This window comes from Trichosurus vulpecula, chromosome 2, assembly GCF_011100635.1.
Source record: "Trichosurus vulpecula isolate mTriVul1 chromosome 2, mTriVul1.pri, whole genome shotgun sequence".
Taxonomy (NCBI): domain Eukaryota; kingdom Metazoa; phylum Chordata; class Mammalia; order Diprotodontia; family Phalangeridae; genus Trichosurus; species Trichosurus vulpecula.
In genome coordinates this window covers 188360190-188378835 of record NC_050574.1, presented here as the reverse complement: position 1 = coordinate 188378835, position 18646 = coordinate 188360190, and positions in this window count along the sequence as shown.

Genomic DNA, 18646 nt, shown 5'->3' with positions numbered 1-18646 from the left:
TAATGGGAATGTACATGTAGAGCCTATATCATATTGCATGCTGTCTTGGGGATAGGGGAGGGAAAGAAGGGGGAGAAAATTTAAAACTCAAAAGCTTGTGGAACTGAATGTAAAAGAAAAAATGAATAAATTTAAAAAATACGTCCCCGCCGCTCAAAGCTGGAAACTACACCATGCTTTACTCCCAGAATGTGAGCTACACAGCTGCTTCTTACTCCTAATTTGCTTTCTTACTTGATACACAGTCTAGGACCCTTGACCTCTGTTTACCCTGAAATGCCACCACTAGATTCAGGTTCCATCCTTAGTCTGCCTTTGATCTGTGACTCAGAACCGAGGTGTGAGTGATAGAGCTGCCAGCTGGCACCTGTCCCAATGGTCTACAGAGGTTTAGGTTCCTCTATGCTGACTCTGGGACCTCTTCTTACCATAACACACAGCCCTTCCTTGCTCTGGAATGTTCTGCCCATCTTATCTCCAGTGTCTGTAGACCTTTCTGTTTGAACCCCTATGCTGACCTGGCCTAGAAAAAAATAACTCACTGTGATTTTTTTTTCTAGGATTTCCCAGTTAAGATGTGTTGTGGTACATTTTCCAGATCTTTTAGGAATAGAGTGTAGGGTAGGAGTGTGTTATATTTCTCCTAGCTGCTCTCTTGCTTTGACTCCACCCTTTGTCTATGCTTCTCATTTCACTGTAGCTAGTAATAGGTAGGTTTGTTTTTTTTTTTTTCAGTACTATGATATTGATTCATATATATTAAGACTAGTTCAATGGGTTAAACAATAATAACAATTATTATTACTATCATTTATATAGAGCTTTAAGGTTTGCCAAATGCTTTGGATATTATGTCACTTGACATAACAATTCTGATCCAATCTATTATTATCCCTGTTTTATAGATGGGGATTTTTTTTAAAGGCTTTTAAAATGAATTTTACTAAGCCATTCAGCAGTGGGAAGAGCTGGAAGACATGACTTGCTCTGGAAGTTTTACTTTATATACAGATCAAACAAGGGCAATGCATGTATGCACAAGTATATAACTGCTGCAGTAGGCAGTTTCCAGATAAGGCAGGTGGGTTGTTTGAGATGTTTATCAGCAGGTAAGTTTATACATTCAATGAAATTTGGGCTAAGTCAAAACACAATCTTAGAGTGAGAACCCAACATATGCCCTTGGTGGGATTCAAGCATTTTTTACATAAATGTTCAGCTCTACTGCTAGGAGATATTAAGTGACTTGCCCAGGATCACACAGCTAGACAGTGTCTGAGGCAGGATTTGAATGTAAGTTTTGCTGACTCCAAATCCAGCTCTTCATGCACCCTGTCAACTAGCTGCCTAATCCAATCCAGTCCAATCCAATCCAATCCAATCCAATCCAACCACATAATTTGAGCAATACGTATTCTTCATCCTCTTGATTTTTCCTCTGTGGAGTCCTAGGCTAATCTTTCTTTGTGTGTGTGTGTGTGTGTGTGTGTGTGTGTGTGCGCGCGCGTGTGTGTGTGTGTGTGGCCACACATCTCATTAAAGAGACTCATGTTCTAGCGTTTGACAGAGTCAGCACAGTTCCATCTGCAAACAAGAATATCCAGTCAGTGAACCTCATTATGTGTAGTGAATTCCTCTTCTATCTGAACTTTACACACAACATCCTTCTTTGGTGAGCATACATTTTTGTAATTTTTTTTGGTCTTGTTTGTCTTGATACTCATTGTACCTCATTTAACAATATCATCTTTGTGATTGTGTCTGCAATTATATTTTGTATTTCCTTAGCATATGCAAGTTTTTAAGGCTACATTTTCTTCCAGTGAGTCAAATACTTTTAGAAAAAAATGAACAAACAAAATATGGATCTTACATTTACTACACTTCCTATTCAACTATGTGACTTGGAAGGTACATTTTGTTGTGGAAAATTACCTTTGGAAACCTCCCTGTTCCCTTTTGTTATTTTCCTCAATGAGTCCTTAAGTGTATGCATGGATCATTTTGATAAAGATTTTCTATATCAAGGAACTGTTTTACTAAGTTATAAGCACTTGAAAGATTTCCCACGCTGCCTACAACTTAATTGCTAAGTCTTAGAGAGTTTCTTGAGCTTCAGATAGTTAAAGTTATTTGTCTATGGTCACACAGCTAGCGACAGAGCTGGAAATTAAGCGCAGCTCTTTCTGACTATAAGTCTAACATTCTGTCCAAGTCATGTCAGTACTAAGCATTGATATAGCACCACAGCACCTCTTGCTATGTCCTAGGCATTGTGCTTAGCACTGGGATTGCAAGCACACATGAAAGGACAATCCCTCAAAGAACTTATATTCACATAAAAGTGACCTGAAAATGATGGAGGAAGAGAGTACCCACGTTTGGAAATGAAGCAGCTTGATTTGGGCCCTTCCTTAAAAAGGAGATTCTAGGAAGAACTATTCCATGCTGCCTCTCCAAAGATTTCATAGAGATAGACAAAGACATGTTTTGTTAATTGCTGGTGTTGCTTTAGTTATCTTTAAGAGTTGGGGGAGGGGCATGTGTGTGATACCAAATTGTTATACTTGTAGAGGATGGAAGGACCAGAAGTAGCCGGAAAATATCTTTTTACACAAGTCGTGAACATTTCCACTGAGACGATCTATGTTCCCAGAAGTGTCAAACCCAAGGTACATGGACCACATACAGCCCACAACTCTCTTAAGTGTGACTTGAACAAGATTAAAATGTAATTGGGAAATATTCAACAAAATAAATAAAAATATGATAAAGCATATGTAATATTATATTTTAAAACTAAGTTGCTGCTGCAGAGAGTCTTATGTATGGATTAGTGGCCCTCATTTCTATTTAAATTTGGCACTACTGATCTGTGACATTCTTTTAAAAGTAAAATTACTTTTGTTAATGCTTTTTGTTTTTCCTATCATATCCATTTCTGAATATATCCCTCCCTCTACCCAGTAATACTTGCCCCATAAAGATTAAAAAAGAAAAAAATGTAGCAAAACCAATTAACTTATTGACTTACAACTTAAAGTACATGCCATACTGGCCCTCTAGGTCCTCAAGTGTAGCGCTTTAACTGAATCCAAACTCCACAGAACAAATTTGTTTGGATTCAGTCAAAAGGCCACACTTGAAGACCTACAGGGCCATACATGGCTTTGAGGCTGCAGGTTCCCCACTCTTGTATGAAGAAAAGGAGGTGCATTTAATCAGTTCTTCACTGGGCTCAAGCTTGGTCATTATAATTACACAGTATTTAGTGGGGTTTTTTCTTTGCTCTCTCCATTTACAGCATTATAATTGTTTATATTGTTTTCCAGGTTCTTCTGATTTCATTCTCCATCAGTTGTTATATAAATCTTCCAATGCTTTGCTGAATTCTTCACATTCATTTTTTCTTGTGATGCAATAATATTCTATTAAATTCACATACAGTGGTTTGTTTAGATACTCCACAATCAGTGGGCAGCTACTTCATTTCTAGTTCTTTGCCACTGGTGCTTTCCCAAGCCATCACCCCTACTTTACCTATGCTCTGTTCCCCTCCCAATCTCTATACCTTCATGAGCATTTCTCCCAAGTCCTATTACCACTCATGTCTTGTGGAACCCAGCCCTGGTTTACTCCCATAATCTATCTCCTTTGCACCTATTCATGTGCTGCTGAATGGAGTTGGAGAAAATCACTAAATCATTGATTAAGCCTATTACATATTTAAATGATCTAATCTTAACTAAGCCTTCACTAAAGCAAGGTAATCCTATTGCTCTCTAATTGATTTCTCTTTCCTACTCACCACAGTTACTGTCCCAAATCTTCTGTCTCTTCCTTACCTTTTTTAGCTAATGATCTCATCTCATACTTGGCCAAAAAAAAAAAACCAGGACTATTAATCTTGTTTTTATTTTTTCCCCTTCTCATTACATCATTACATCTGCCTGACCTCATCCTTTCATCTTTTCCTCAATCATCTGACAGATGGCCCTTTTCCTTTCCATATTTCCTTTCCCTCTCATATTCTTTAGAAGATTGCTCCCACTATAAGCACCTTTTTCTCTCTAATATTTAACTTCCCCCATCTACTGGTTTCCTCCCTGCAGCTTGCAAACATGCTCATGTCTCTCCCATTTTTTTCCCCAGTAATACAATTTTATTTTCAATTTCAAATTCTTGTCCTCTCCCTTTCTCTCTCCCACCCACTGAGAAGGCAAGAAAAACAAAATCTCTTACAAATAAGCATAGTCATGCAAAATAAGTTTTAGCATTAGCCATGTCAAAAAACAGAAAGAAAAAGAGAGGAAAATATGCTTTAATTTGCACTCTGCATCCACCAGCTCTCTATCTAGAGGTGGACAGAATGTTTCATCAGGATTCCTTTGGAAGTGTGGTTGGTAATTGTGTTGTTCAGAGTTACTAAATCTTTCAAAATTGATTATCTTTACAGTATTCCTATTACTGAATATATTGTTTTGGTTTTGCTCAATTCATTTTGCATCAGTTCATAAAAGTCTTCCCAGGTTTTTCTGAAACCATCCCCTTCATCATTGCTTATGGCACAATCATATTTTATAGCACTCATATACCATAACTGGCTCAGTCATTCTCCAGTTAGTGGGCATCCCTCAGTTTCTAATTCTTTGCCACCACAAAAAAGGTACTATAAATATTGTTGTACATATGGATCCCTTTCTTCTTTCTTGGTTCTCTTTGGGGGCATAAACCTAGTAACAGTATTGCTAAGAAAAAGGGTATGCACAATTTAATAGCTTTTTGGGCATAGTTCCAAATTGTTTTCCAGAATTAGTGGACTAGGTCATAACTCTACTGATGGTGCACTAGTGTACCTCTTTTCTCACAACCTCTGAAGCATTTGTTATTTCGTGTGTGTGTGTGTGTGTGTGTGTGTGTGAGAGAGAGAGAGAGAGAGAGAGAGAGAGAGAGAGAGAGAAAGAGAGAGAGAGAGAGAGATCTTAGCCAATCTGCTAGGTGTGAGATGGTAGCTCAGAGTTGTTTTAATTTTCATTTCTCCAGGCAGTGATTTGGAACATTTTTTTCACATGGCTGTTGATAACATGGATCCTTTGAAAACTGCCTATGCATAGACTTTGACCATTTTTCAATAGGGAAATGACTCTGATTCTTGTGAATTTATTCATTTCCCTATATATCTTAGAAATTAATCTCTTTCATTCTTAAAAAATCTTCACTATCTCCATTTAACTAACATTTTAGATCTCTCCTCCCCCTCAGTTAAACTTGAAAAAACTACCTACGCTTTGTGATCTCACTTCATTTCTCCTCATTTCCCACTAACCCCTTGCAATCTGTTTTCCAATTTCATCATGTAACTGAAAGTTCTCTCTCTCTAAGGTTGCCAAAGATCTCTTAATCATAAAATATAATCACTTTCAATCCTAATTCTTTTTGACATCTCTATAGCATTTTACACTATTTACCATTTTCTTTCTGTGTTTTTGTGACATACTTCTCTTGGCTCTCCTTCTACCTGTTTGGATACTTTTTCTCAGGCTCCCTTTTGGAACTATAACCTTTTATAGATTATAGCTCAATGGCTGACATTAATTAGCTAACATTAATTAGATTAATTAGCTGACTGGCACAAAGAATGCTATAATTAATATTTTGGTATGTATGTGACATTTCTATCTCTGACCTTTTTTTTGCAAAGGAAGGAAACAAGCATTTATCAGGTGCCTACTATGTTCCAGGCCCTGACTCTGTGTCATGTGCTTTACAAACATCCCATTTGATCCTCACAACAACACTTTAAATTAGGTGGTATTATTCCCATTTTACAGATGAGGTAGATGGAAGTTAAATGACTTGCCCAGGGACACACAGCTAACAAATGTCTGAGGCTAGCTTCAGGCTCAGGTCTTCCTGACTCCAGGCCCAACATTGTATCCACTGGACCATTTAGCTGCCTCTATCTGCCTTTGCAGCATATACCTAGCATTAGTATTTCTGGGTTAAAGGGTATGGACATTTTAGTTATTTTTAAAAACACAATTCCAAATTGCTTTCCAGAATGAATGGACCAGTTCATAGCTCCAACAATACATTAATGTTGTTGTCTTCCTGAAGCTCCTCCAACATAGACTATCTTAATCTTTTTTTATCTTTGCCGATTTGTAAGATCAAAGTTGTTTTAATTTGAATTTTTCTTATTATTAGTTATTTTGATACAGTATGTCTGTTAGTTCATATCCTTTGACCATCTGTCCATTAGAGAATGGCTCTTGGTAATGACATCACCTTGATGAAGTATGAGCTAATAACTTAGTCAATTTGATGAGATCAAAGAATTATTTTGCCTTTGAATAAATCTTCCCAAGGAAGGTGCTGACATTAACCTTAGGAATGACTCATTGGGTCAAAGCTAAGGTAAGAAAAAATACTTCTGCCAGGATGAAAGAACCAAAAGTGAGCTTCATACCAGAACAGAGAGAAGAACCATACACAATGAGAAGACTTAGGTCCCTGGAGAGTTAGTACTGAATACACACAGCCCCCAGGAGATCTCTCAGCTAAAGAGATAGCAGCTTTGGAAAGAGAGTGGCAGAATTCCTAGAGGGGAGAACCAAATGATTTGAAAGAAAGTAGCAGTTGAAGACAGTGATAGAGTAGAGAACTCCTTAGACCCATCCTCCTACAGAGATGAAGGTAGATTTTGTGGATGGTATCAGGTTTTATTAGCAACAAGTTCCCAGACTCAGTCTCCTGGAGTAAAGAGGAATATGCCAATGGCTTAGGAGTTGGAAGAACAATAAAAGACCAAGTTACAAAGTAGAAAATAAAAATTGAACCTTGTCCTCCACTACTACCATAATCCATGTGAATTATGCAAATTCAATAGAAAAAATCTCTAGCAAATTCAGATCCAAATTCTCTTTTGGTGGACATCCAAAATGTTTTGCACTATAAATCTTGAAGCCTGTATAGTGGTGAAATGTCTCACCCAGAATCAGAAGGGTTTACCTTCTAACAAACTCAACTCCAAAATTTCCTTTTGGGAGAGTCTTAAATCTGAGTATCACTCTAAGTATAGGTTCGGGGGTACAGGTAGGAGCTGGATCTCTTTGAAGAGGAGAGTTATCTTGAGCATTTATGGATTCCTGTAAATCCTTGTATGTTTTGCATTTTTGTGGGGTATAATATTGTGTTGCTCTCTCTCTCTCTCTCTCTCTCTCTCTCTCTCTCTCTCTCTCCCTTATCTATGTCCTTAAATGCTGCTAAGATACCATTGTGTGTGTATATATATATTGTGAGTGCTTCCATGGGAGCTTCCTTTTTTAGCTACATCTGTACAGAACCAGATAGCAATCATATTTTGTAATTCTTAAGAGAATGTGTAGGTAGAAATAGCAACAACAAACAAGCCAGATTCTGAGGTTCCCAGGGGAAGTCCTGGATAGACAAGATTGATCTTGGTTTATGTAATCCAGTAAATTAGGGTACCGGGTCACAGGTTGCAACTTGTTACAAGTGATCTTTTCCATTATTTTGGAATCTTTCCCTTTTTGAGATATCTCAAAAATCAATCTCCAAGTACTTTTAAAATTATGTTATCCATAATCATATATCTCCTGAATATATTTAGACAGTTTTAATCAGTCTTCCCAAAATCATTTTCTTAACTGCTATTTCTACTTCCTTACATAGCACATTGGGAACTGAAGTGATGGAATTCAAATATGATTTTACTTCCATAAGTAATAAGTATAGATCACTCTAGAAGTCCTTAGCCTGTCTTTTTTAATTTCATGTTTATTTATTATTTTCTCCCTGGTTTAATTTTAAAATATCCTTGGTATGATATGTCTGCTATCGAGTTTTTTGAAGTCTCATTTTCCATTTAGTTTTTTTTAATGAGGCAATATTACTTATAATCTTTCATTATTGTTTTATGTAATGGTTTCTAAATGAGTTTGTATTCTAAACCACAGTTATCTTTTACTTGCTATGTGTCTGTTTCGGAAGGGCATCAAGTGTTTCTTGGCTAAGATAGTTTCAACTATTTTACTCTAATTACCCTTTTCTAAGAAATGTTGTTAAACAGAGTTAGTATCTCTATTTTTAACTCTTTCAAATGTTTTGTAGTCAACAGTTACATAAGTCAGGTTGGGCCAATTTTAATTTAATGCAATGTCTCATTATTCTTTGGTCTTGATGTTGATTTTAATCTTTGTTCTCACTACAATAATAGACTGTGTAACTACACACACAAATTTGATTCAGAAATGACTCCCATGTGAGAAACGTATCATTTTTTGTCAAGACACAGTTAAGTTCATTTTTGGTAAAGTTGTTTGGTGCTTGCCATATTAACCACCTTCTTTCTCTTCATTATTTTCCCCCTGAAATCTGTTCCTCCTCCTAACTTCTCTATTTCTGCCAACGACACCATCATTCTTCCAGTCATTGGATTTGCAACCTTGGAGCCAGCCTCTAGTCCTTACTGTTCTTCACCTTACCCCCTCCATACCAGTCACTTGTCAAGTCTTGCAGATGACTATTGAAATAATCCAAGTGAGAGATAAAGGCCAAAACTAAGGTAGTGACAGTGAGAGTGGTGAGAAGAAGATGTATAGAAAAGATGTTGTGGAGATAGAATCAAAAAGTTTCAATAGCTCCCTAATGCCTCTGGGATAAAATATACACTTCTATAAGTCTGTAACAGTGCGGACTAATTTCTGGACTGAGTTCCCATTACTTGCTTTCATGCTGTCTGTGTTCCAGACAAATTGATTCACTTCCTGTTCCCTATACATGTAATATTCCTCTCCTGTATGCATGCTTTTGTATGAGCTATCCCCAACTTGCCTGGATTGCACTCCTTCCTCACCTCCAAATCTCAGAAGCCCCAGCTCCCTTCAAGATTCAACTCAATTTCTACACAGAGGACCTTTCCCTCAGTTTTTAGTGTTCTCTTCTCTCCATCCCCAAATTACTTTGTATATCTTTTGTATGTACTTCTTTGTGTTTGTGTCATTTCCTCTCCAGTAGAATGTAAGCTTCTTGAGGTCAAAAATGTTTGGTTTTTTTCCCCTTAGTTTTACATCCCCAGCACCTAGCTGGGGGATAACAATAGGTGCTTAATAAATGGTTATTCAATAGAATTTAATATCTACTAAAATTATAAGCCTTAGACCTTTGCTTTGTTTTGGATACCTGGTCTAAGTTTGTTATGATCATAGCTAATTCTCGTTTCATCTCCCTTCCCCACCCCTTGCCCTCACCACAAGGACAGAAATAGCTTTAGCTTTAGCAAAGTAATTTAAGTAACTGGTAAGATGTACTTTCTGTACTTCCCTATTGTACCTCAATACAATGCCAAATGCCCAGAAATAGCTTCTGTTTACTAACTTCTGAAAGGCCATTCTACCCAGTCTTCTGCAAACTCCAAAGTAAAAAATCACACTCCAATCTAAAGCTTAACTTGGCCTTTTATTTTATCACAGCTACACAACAGATGAAACATCTGAAACAAATGAACATAGTTTGGAGAGTTAAAAAATAATGTTGTTATGTCCATGACTTTGGCATTTTCATGAAGACCTCTGGTTGAAAGGCCTTAGAAAAAAAAAATTAGATGCCATTATTCCATTTTGAGACAGTCATCATCATCATTATCATATTATCATTCTTGTACCAATTCATCAATTATTTTGGCAATTGGCATTCCTAGAGAATTCTAATTGCCCAGAGTATCATACAAGCAGCAAACACAAACTTGTCATCAAAAAAGGGTAAAAATTTGTAGGGACTTTTTTATGACTCAGGCAGTGAAAAAAATCATCAAAACCAAAAACAAAACAAAGCTTAGGGACATGACGCTTCTTAATGAAAGTAGACTTGGAAGAAACCTGAAAAATTCTGTAGTACAACCCCAAGCAAGAATAACAATAACAATGAGAAGTATACTTTTCAATGTGCTAATGCAGTCTATTGAATTCTTCACAAGAGTCCTAAAGGAGACTCCAGGATAAGTGGGCAGGGTAATCATGCTGGCCTCTTCTTACTGGTGGTTCTTGTTTTGGAAGGAGTCATGGGCCACTGACTTTGGCTGTGCTATTCACCATGTGGCCAGGTGATTCAGTTGTTGACAGCAGACTGCAATGGGAACTAAGGGCAAGGCTCTAATTTCCCAAGGCTGGTTTACCTCATCACTTTCTTTGGGCACCAATTGTATGCCAGGTCTCAGTCAGTGGGCTTACAAATATGTTCCCTTGGTTAACCTATGAGGCACTTGGTGACTGAGAATGAATAAGCCCTAATATCAGCAATGACACAAGGGAACTGGACTAGATGAGCCTTTCTGGATCTGATACTCAATTATTATGTCAAACAGTATTAACAAAAAACAAACAACCAAAAAAAAAAAACCCCAGCCAAAACCAAAACCAAATAACTCATGGAAAATGCCCTATTTATGTTGAATGAGTAATATTCTTCGTTCATATATGAGAACAAATTATCATGGCTAGCCTGTTTAACATACTTCTTCTACCCTTACAGAATTTGTTTCTCTTAGCAAAATTAGTTGGATATATTTCTCTACTCTAATAATTCCCTCTTGCATTAGACTCCCTCTAAGTTTTTCACTGTAAAAACGATACAAAAGTATATGTGGTAACAAAATGAAGGGTTAAGTAATTATAAATTTTCTAAAAATATGTCCTAATTTAACTTTTAAGCTAACTAACATAATATTCATGTTTCAATAGCAGCTAAGTGAGGATCAAGGTTGGAAATGGAAATATTTTTACTTTTCCTTCTCTTAAGACAAAGCCTGAATTTTCTAGAGTTTAAGTGTTTAAAAGGATAATCATTGAATCTAAGTCATTTATGTTGCAATCTATCCTTAATACTGACAAAACAATTTTTCTTATACATAGATCATTGCAATGCTTTCCCAATGAGATCCATGATTACTCCAAAAATGTAGCATATAAATATATACATACACATACATAAATATATACACACATATACACACATGTACATACATACATATGTATGTATTTATATATACACACACATATATACACCAAACAAGCAAAAAATCAAATGGTTTAAAGATTGTCTGTTGCCTTTATGGAAAAGAGTAGCAGAAGACAGATAGACATGGGTGGGTTGCCATTTCATCACTGAAGGTGATATCCAAATTGATGATATCACAGATTTGATACATAGATGTGATCATGTCACTCCTCTACTCAGTAAACCAAGATGTCTACCTATTTTGCTTAGTGAGCAAACTTCAAATCCCCTTGCCTGACATTCAAGGCTTTCCATAAGCTGGCATGAGCCTAACCTCCTATACCTGAATTATAGTATTTACTCCTCTGCATAATCTTTATGCTCCAATCAAAGTAAATTATTTAGTATTTCCTTGAATATATCCTGCATTCTCTAAGATTTTTGCCTTTGCTCATAATTTCCTGTGCCAGAATCCTCCATCCTCTTTGATTTCTTTGATGAACTCCTAACATCCTTTTAAAGCCCAACCTAGTTGCCATTGTCTCTATTAAGTCTTCTCTTCATATTTATTCCTTTTTGATAAAAACTCTCTCATTTGGACTTCATGTATCACTTTATTTTCAACTTTTTAATACAATGGTCCTCAACTTGTAGTATCTGGGTCCATGGATAAGGCAGATTTATTGCAGGGGGTCTTGCAATCTATAAATTCACCAAGCTTTGCCATTTTATTAGCATGCATTTTCCCAATCAACAGGGACTAATAGTTCCACTGTTATTGTATTGGTTTCTGAGAAGTTACTTTATGTTAAAAGGGGTTCTCACACTTGAAAATGTCGGGAACTATTGTTTTAATGCACTCACATGGTACTATATATTATAGTTACCTCTGTTTTTATCTATCCCCATATGGGACTATGAGCACCATTCTCAGCTAGGTTATAAGCTCCATGAATGTGGAGCCCATGTCTTATCTAAAGTTTGTTTCTTTTTTTAAAATACCTAACATCATACTCTGCACATTTTTTGATGGTTACTAAATGTTTGTGGAATCAATGAATGAATGATCATTGAATATCATGGGAAGGAATATCTTACCAGATATTGCTAACAAGTAGAACATTTGAGCAAGGGTCAGCATGAAGTAGCAAATGCTTAGACTCAGGAAGATCTATGTTCAAGTCCTACCACTGATTCATATTAACTGATTTGACCCTGAACAAGTCATTTAATCTCTTAGTGCTATGGACAGCAATCTGAGATTATTAATTATACATGAATTGTTAATCTGCATCATTTCCAATCCAATAAAAGACAATTTTAGCACTTGTAACCATTCCCTACTCTTCCATTCCTAAGTATTTTCATTAAAAGGGCGGGTATAAAATAGTTAAATGGCTAAGGAAGAAAATGACAAAAAAACCAAAACAAAACAAGGGACCTAGATAAACCACAGAGTGCCTTGAATAATTAAAAGTTGATTGTAAACAGAGAAGATCTATAATCAGATTTCTCAGTGCTTCCCAGTTTCAGGCTTTGGAGACAAAAATAAGCAAGAATAATTTTGATCATGGGTACTGCAAGTCCTGCCTTTATAGGAGATATCAGTGGTACCATATGCCATCTACTTGTAAATGATAAAGACCTGCCTGTGCTGTTCCAATAGTTTCACTCAATGTTCTTTTACATCAAATTAAAGCCTTCCTATCAAATTGTCACCCTCAACCCACCACCACTAATTTAACCACCTTCATTTCTCATTACAGTCACCAGGGAATACTTTATTCCAACCAGACTTAATAGCTGTTCCATGAAAAAATATTTTTTATCCCCATTTATCCCATCCTCCCCTACATTCTTATTCCCTTGTGCCAAAACATCTTGCTTACTCTCCTTTCACTCTGCTAAAACTATCCCACCTGGGAAATTTTCTCATATTTTCTCATTCTATTCACTCCAATAACCAGTGACTAGTGAACCCACCAGCCTTTTCAATTTTTTCAGTTATTTAGTACTTTTGTAAATCTCTCTCTCTCTCCCCCTTTTTTAGGTCATGTCACCCGAAAGGCAATGGAAGAGCACATGTTAAGCATGTAACTAGGTTGTAGTATTTTGAAAATAAGTGTAACCCCTCTCTGGGCTACTCTCCCAACTTGCATTCACATTAGTGAGTTGAGACTCCCAGAGAGTGACTGCTACCTCTGGTTCTAGAGTACTCTGAGGGTGTCTGTTTCTTTTACAGTTACAGCTCTTAAGCCCCTACCAATGTGCTTTATAAGTCAGCCAATAGACAAACTAGCTCTTAGCTAATTACTTAGATGGCATAGTAAGAGCAATAGCTATAAAAGCATTCCCTCCAGAAACCTGGGATGCACTTTCCTACTAATAAACACAGTATCCATGAGAAGAATGAACATATACTTAGAATACAATGGTAGTAAGGCACATGTTTTGGGAACACATATGGCCAAAGCAACTCACTTCTTTGGCTTCTAAGTCCTTGCTCTCTTCATACAGTGTTCCTTGCAGCTCAACTCTCAATTGTCTTTAATTGAAGCTATAGCCAATTCTTTTCCTTATTGCCAGAGGTCCCATTCTTGGAAGTTACTTCTGAGTTCAAGTGATAGTTTCTCTATATCTATATAGTTTCTCTATATTCTTTCTTCTTGAAGTATATATCTCTGTTTCCTCAGCTCTTCATACTTTTCAACTGGCTCTCCAACTGTTAGATAAAGTGTTTCCTTATAAGCAATAGCTCCACTGATAAATGCATGGCCATTAGGAAGGGAAAGAAAAATCCCCATTCTCTTCTCTCCTTCAATGGTCTCCTCCACAAGTTGCTCACAGCCTGGGCTCACCCAAATTACCAAACTCTCTAGCCTCTGGCTGTCTCTAGGGCTTAACTATTTAAAGCCATCAGAAGTTATGGCCAATTATTGGCCCAGCCTGAGGCCCCTTCTGTATCAATTAAAGAAAGTTATTCATATTTCTCTGAGTTATGTTCATACCCTGTTACCACATGAACACCTTGCCATCTTTGACTATACTTCATGACTACATCAAATGAGCTGTTATGGGGAGGGGAGGGCAGAAATCAAATCTCTCTTCTCCAAAAAGAATTACAAAGTATAGATGATATAAAGGAGATCATCAAAGAAATGTATGAATGAAACAAGATGAAGGGCTGGTCTTATAGTCAGGAGGAAGGAATAATCAATAGACAGTCCATGTATTTTATTGGTATTGAAGTGTTAAGAGAAATCCAGAACCATGCCCCCCTATCCCCAGCATATTAGGTGGATCCCTTGTAGTGAACATATGGGGTGTGGGGATGTGTGAAGGAGTGATGGACAAGAGTTGCACAGGATGGGAAAGTATAGGTGAGTCATGATTTGAATCATTGGAATGAACAACCACATCAGTGTGATAGATCACAGATCTATATGAGTACATAGCTTAATAATTATTGCTTGTTTATGTATATATGTATATTTAGGTTTCTTCATATGTGTGTATGTTTGTCTTGTCCTTCACATTATAGATTTTAAACTCCTTAAGAGAAAGGAAAAAATAGATTTTTTTTTTCTTTTTAGCTTTACATATTTTTTAGCACTGGGGCTAGCTCTGATTTAGAGGAGCCTTGAAAGACCACACTACTCAAAAATATTCTTCCCATGAGACTACTTCAGTGATTAAAATGTCCACCAATTTTTTGCTTGTTTATAATTCTCCACTACTTAAAACATTAGTTTAGATTGTCATTGTTTCTGGAAGACCCTTGTTAAAATATAAATGTTACCCATTGAAAACCCTGGACACCATTTATCAGAGCAACTAAGTGCCACCTAGACCAGAAGGAAATGGGATCTAATATCAATAAGTTAATTAGAGGGAGAGTGTTGAAGAGAAAAGAATTCCTGTAAAAGTGAGGCATGGTGGAAGACCCTGCAAGTATAAGGGGCAATATGACTATTCTAATTGTCTAGCTAGAAGAGAGAAGGGATGAAACAATAAACCAAAGAAAATGAGGATAGATAGTGAGAATGCTGAAAATGAATTTTATCTGCTTTCACATTTCGCTGTGGGTTTGACTAGTACAGGCAATAATCAAATTATAAATTCTTGACTTGCCAGTGACCCCTACATAGGGATGGTTATTGCCATCTTCCACTATTTATAGAAACCTTCCCCATAACTGATGCCACCATTTGCTGGAGCCCTTCCCTTTCACAAATGCCTCTTCTGTGCTGTCATTGTGGGTACGCCTCAGTCCTCCTTCAGGTTCCAGCCCATGCCTCTCCTACGTTTCTTGTTTCTAGACTCCTTAGCAGTACTTGCTGCTCACTTACTAGTGTCTCAACCAACTCCCCCTCTCCTTGACCTACCCCCTTGCTCAGAAGATTTTAGGGTTCAGAAGAACCTAAAATTTAGGCACATATACAAGCTTCCTATGGGGACATGGGTTTAGGGTTAGTTTCAGTAGCATTTCAGTTAAATTATAGGTTAAAAAGACTTTTACAGTTGGCCTAGGAGTCCAACCACCATTTCTAATGTTATTTCTAAGGGAAAATGCATTCAGAGTTCCGAATAGACCTAAAAATGAAGTTTTGGAGGATAGCTTTTGATAAGCAGGGGACTGACAAAGTATCTGTATATAGTAAATGCCAAAGAGCACTCCAAGAATACCACAAATTGTTCTAACTAAATTTTTTTTTCTGGCAGAACTTTCTGAATGCTATACTAACAAGACTGATGACACTATTGGTGTATCAAAGTGTCTCCAGCTAAGATTATTCAGGAATAACCAATATTAACTTCAAGCCTATGTGAAAACAACAATTAGAATATATATGTAAAAAGTATAAATATAATCAGAAATTCTGGCATTCAGGGCAAATTCATTTGGGAGGGTGGGGGGGGGAATATGGGATCAATAACAAACTTAGAGGCACTGAGAAGGCAGCTGTTATTGGAAGGAGTTCCACTGAATTTTACTTGACTAATAAGCTGGACAGTGTGCAGAGGAGGACAGGAGTGTGAAGGGAGTTGAGGTTACACCATATGAGATTCAGATGAGGGAACTGAAGATGTTTATTATGGAGAAAACTTAGGAGGGACATGATAGCTATCCCCAAGTATTTGACAGGCTACCATGTGGAAGAAAGAGTATACTTGTTCTTTTCTTTTATAGTGTTGTATTTTTTTTTCTGTTTTTTGTTTTGGTAGGGTGGGGCAATCAGGGTTAAGTGACTTGCCCAGGATCATGAACAGCTAGTGTCTGAGGCTGCATTTGAACCCAGGTCCTCCTGATCCCTGCTCTATCCACTGTGCCACCTAGTTGCCTCTCAGAGTATACTTGCTCCACTTGGCCCCAAGAAGGTAGAAGTAGAAGAATGGTTAGAAGATGGTGAGAAGCATAAAAAGAACTTCCTAACAATTAGAAACAACGGCCCCAAATTGGAGCAGGCTGCCTCAGGAGGTAGCATGTTTCCCCTCGCTAGAGGTTTTCAAGCACAGGTTGGATGACTAGAGCTCCAAGTCAGGTAGAGATACAGACTGGGTGCAGGTAGTGGGGCATTGGAAGGGAATGCTGCCTCCCTGAGATCCTCCCCTAGCCCCAGGTCACAGCTCATTGTAGTGCATGTGATTGCTCTTGCTTTCTCCCTTGGCCCTGGACTGCTACCTCTGAGGATTTTATTGCTACTGTGTCCTCTGCTAGGACCTGATATCCCCCCAGAGCCTTCTGTCTGAAATTACTTTCTACCTACCCTTCATATATCTTGTATGTATGTATTTATTTACATGTGGTCTCCCCCATTAGATTGTTAGCTTGTGGGTAGGAACAGTGTTTTTCTTTTTGCCTTTCTTTGTAATAGCACTTATCACAATGCCTAGTACATAGTAAACACTTAACTAATTGCTTGAGGGCAGAGCCAAGATGGGACTGTGGAGCCAAGATGTTGGAGTGAAAACAGGGACATGCCTGAGCTCTCTCAAATTCTTTCAGATACCTCTTGAGAAGTGAATCTGAACAATTTTGAGAGAGGTAGAATCCACTAGGAGACAGAGTGTGGCAGATTTCCAAGCCAGGAGAGTTCAGAAAGAGATGGATCTGTTGTACTGGGGAGGGAGAGTGCTGAATGTGTGGAACCATGGTGGAGCACCATACCGGAATGGGAGCAGGCCCAGCCCACCAGCTGCAGTGGTGATCCCCAAGCCTCTCGGCACAGGACAGGAGTCTGTTGGAGGTACAGAAGTACAGAGCCTGAGGTAGCAGCAGCAGCTACTCCTGGAACTATCAGTCCACAGTCTAAAGGTTTGAAACTCACCTTCTTGAACTTCCAGGAGCCATGAACCCCTAGTAAACTCTAAGAGTTTTAGTTCCTCCCTTGAATAACTCAGAGAATACTGCCCTAAGAGAAACCCTGGAATAAAGGAGCCAGAAGTGGGGGTTCAGTAATCTTTTAGCTTGGGAAGCTAAGGAGACCCCCTCTTGCGGTGACAGAAGGAGACCAGTGCAGGAAGGGAGGCATCACAGCAAGCCCCACCTTAGCAGACCAGTGGGAGTTCCTGAGCTCCAGGGGGGTGGAGCTGGCAAGCACCATCACCAGGATCCCAAACGTTCCTTTGTACAGCCAGGGGAATTGGCAGACACCAGTGCAGACATACAGCTGAGACCACCCATGCTATAGAGTGCAGCCCTAGGGGGAGAGGAGACTTCCAGTAGCCAGACCACCCCTCCCCCACAGCTCATGCTCTACCCCGCCCCACCCCAGAAACTCAGAAAGACTTTTCACTGGGCCTCGATCCTTGGCACACACCAGCCAGTTTCAGCTCAGCACCAGATGAGCCAAGGCGGTATATAGCTTCTAGCTGACAAAACCAGAGGCCACAGCACACAAAGCCAATAACCAGGCCCCTAGGTCCCAACAGAAGAAGTTTGAGACAGAGCCCCCTGGGCCTCAGAAGCAGAGAGCCATTTAAAAAGCCAAGAAAAAGGCAACTACCATGAAGAAGTGAGCTAGAAAAGTAAAAAAGATCATTGAATCATATTATGGGGACAGAGAAGATCAAAATATGAATTTAGAAGAAGACAGCATTGACACTATACACGTATCTAAAAACTCAAAGGGGAATATGATCCAGTCACAGCCTAAAAAGCATTCCTGTAAGAGCTCAACGAGGATTTTAAAGCCAAATTAGAGAGGTAAAAGAAAAAGTACAGAATCTAACAGGAGAAAATGAATCCTTGAAAAGTAAAATTGGTCAAATAGAGAGATGCAGAAGCTATCTGAAGAAAATAATTCATTAAAAATTAGAATTGGGCAAGTAGAAGTTAATGACTCCATGAGGCACTAAGAATCAGTCAAACAAAATCTAAAGAATGAAAAAATAGAAGAAAACATAAAATTGTTGGAAAAACAACTGACCTAGAAGATAGATCCAGGAGAGATAATCTAAGAATTATTGATCTTCTGGAAAGCCATGTTGAAAAAAAGAGCTTAGATAGCACCTTCCAAGAAATCATCAAGGAAAACTTCCTTGGGGTCCTAGAACCAGAGGGAAAAATAGTCATTGAAAGAACGCAGTGATCACCCCCTGAAAGCGATCCCAAATTGAAAGCTCCAAG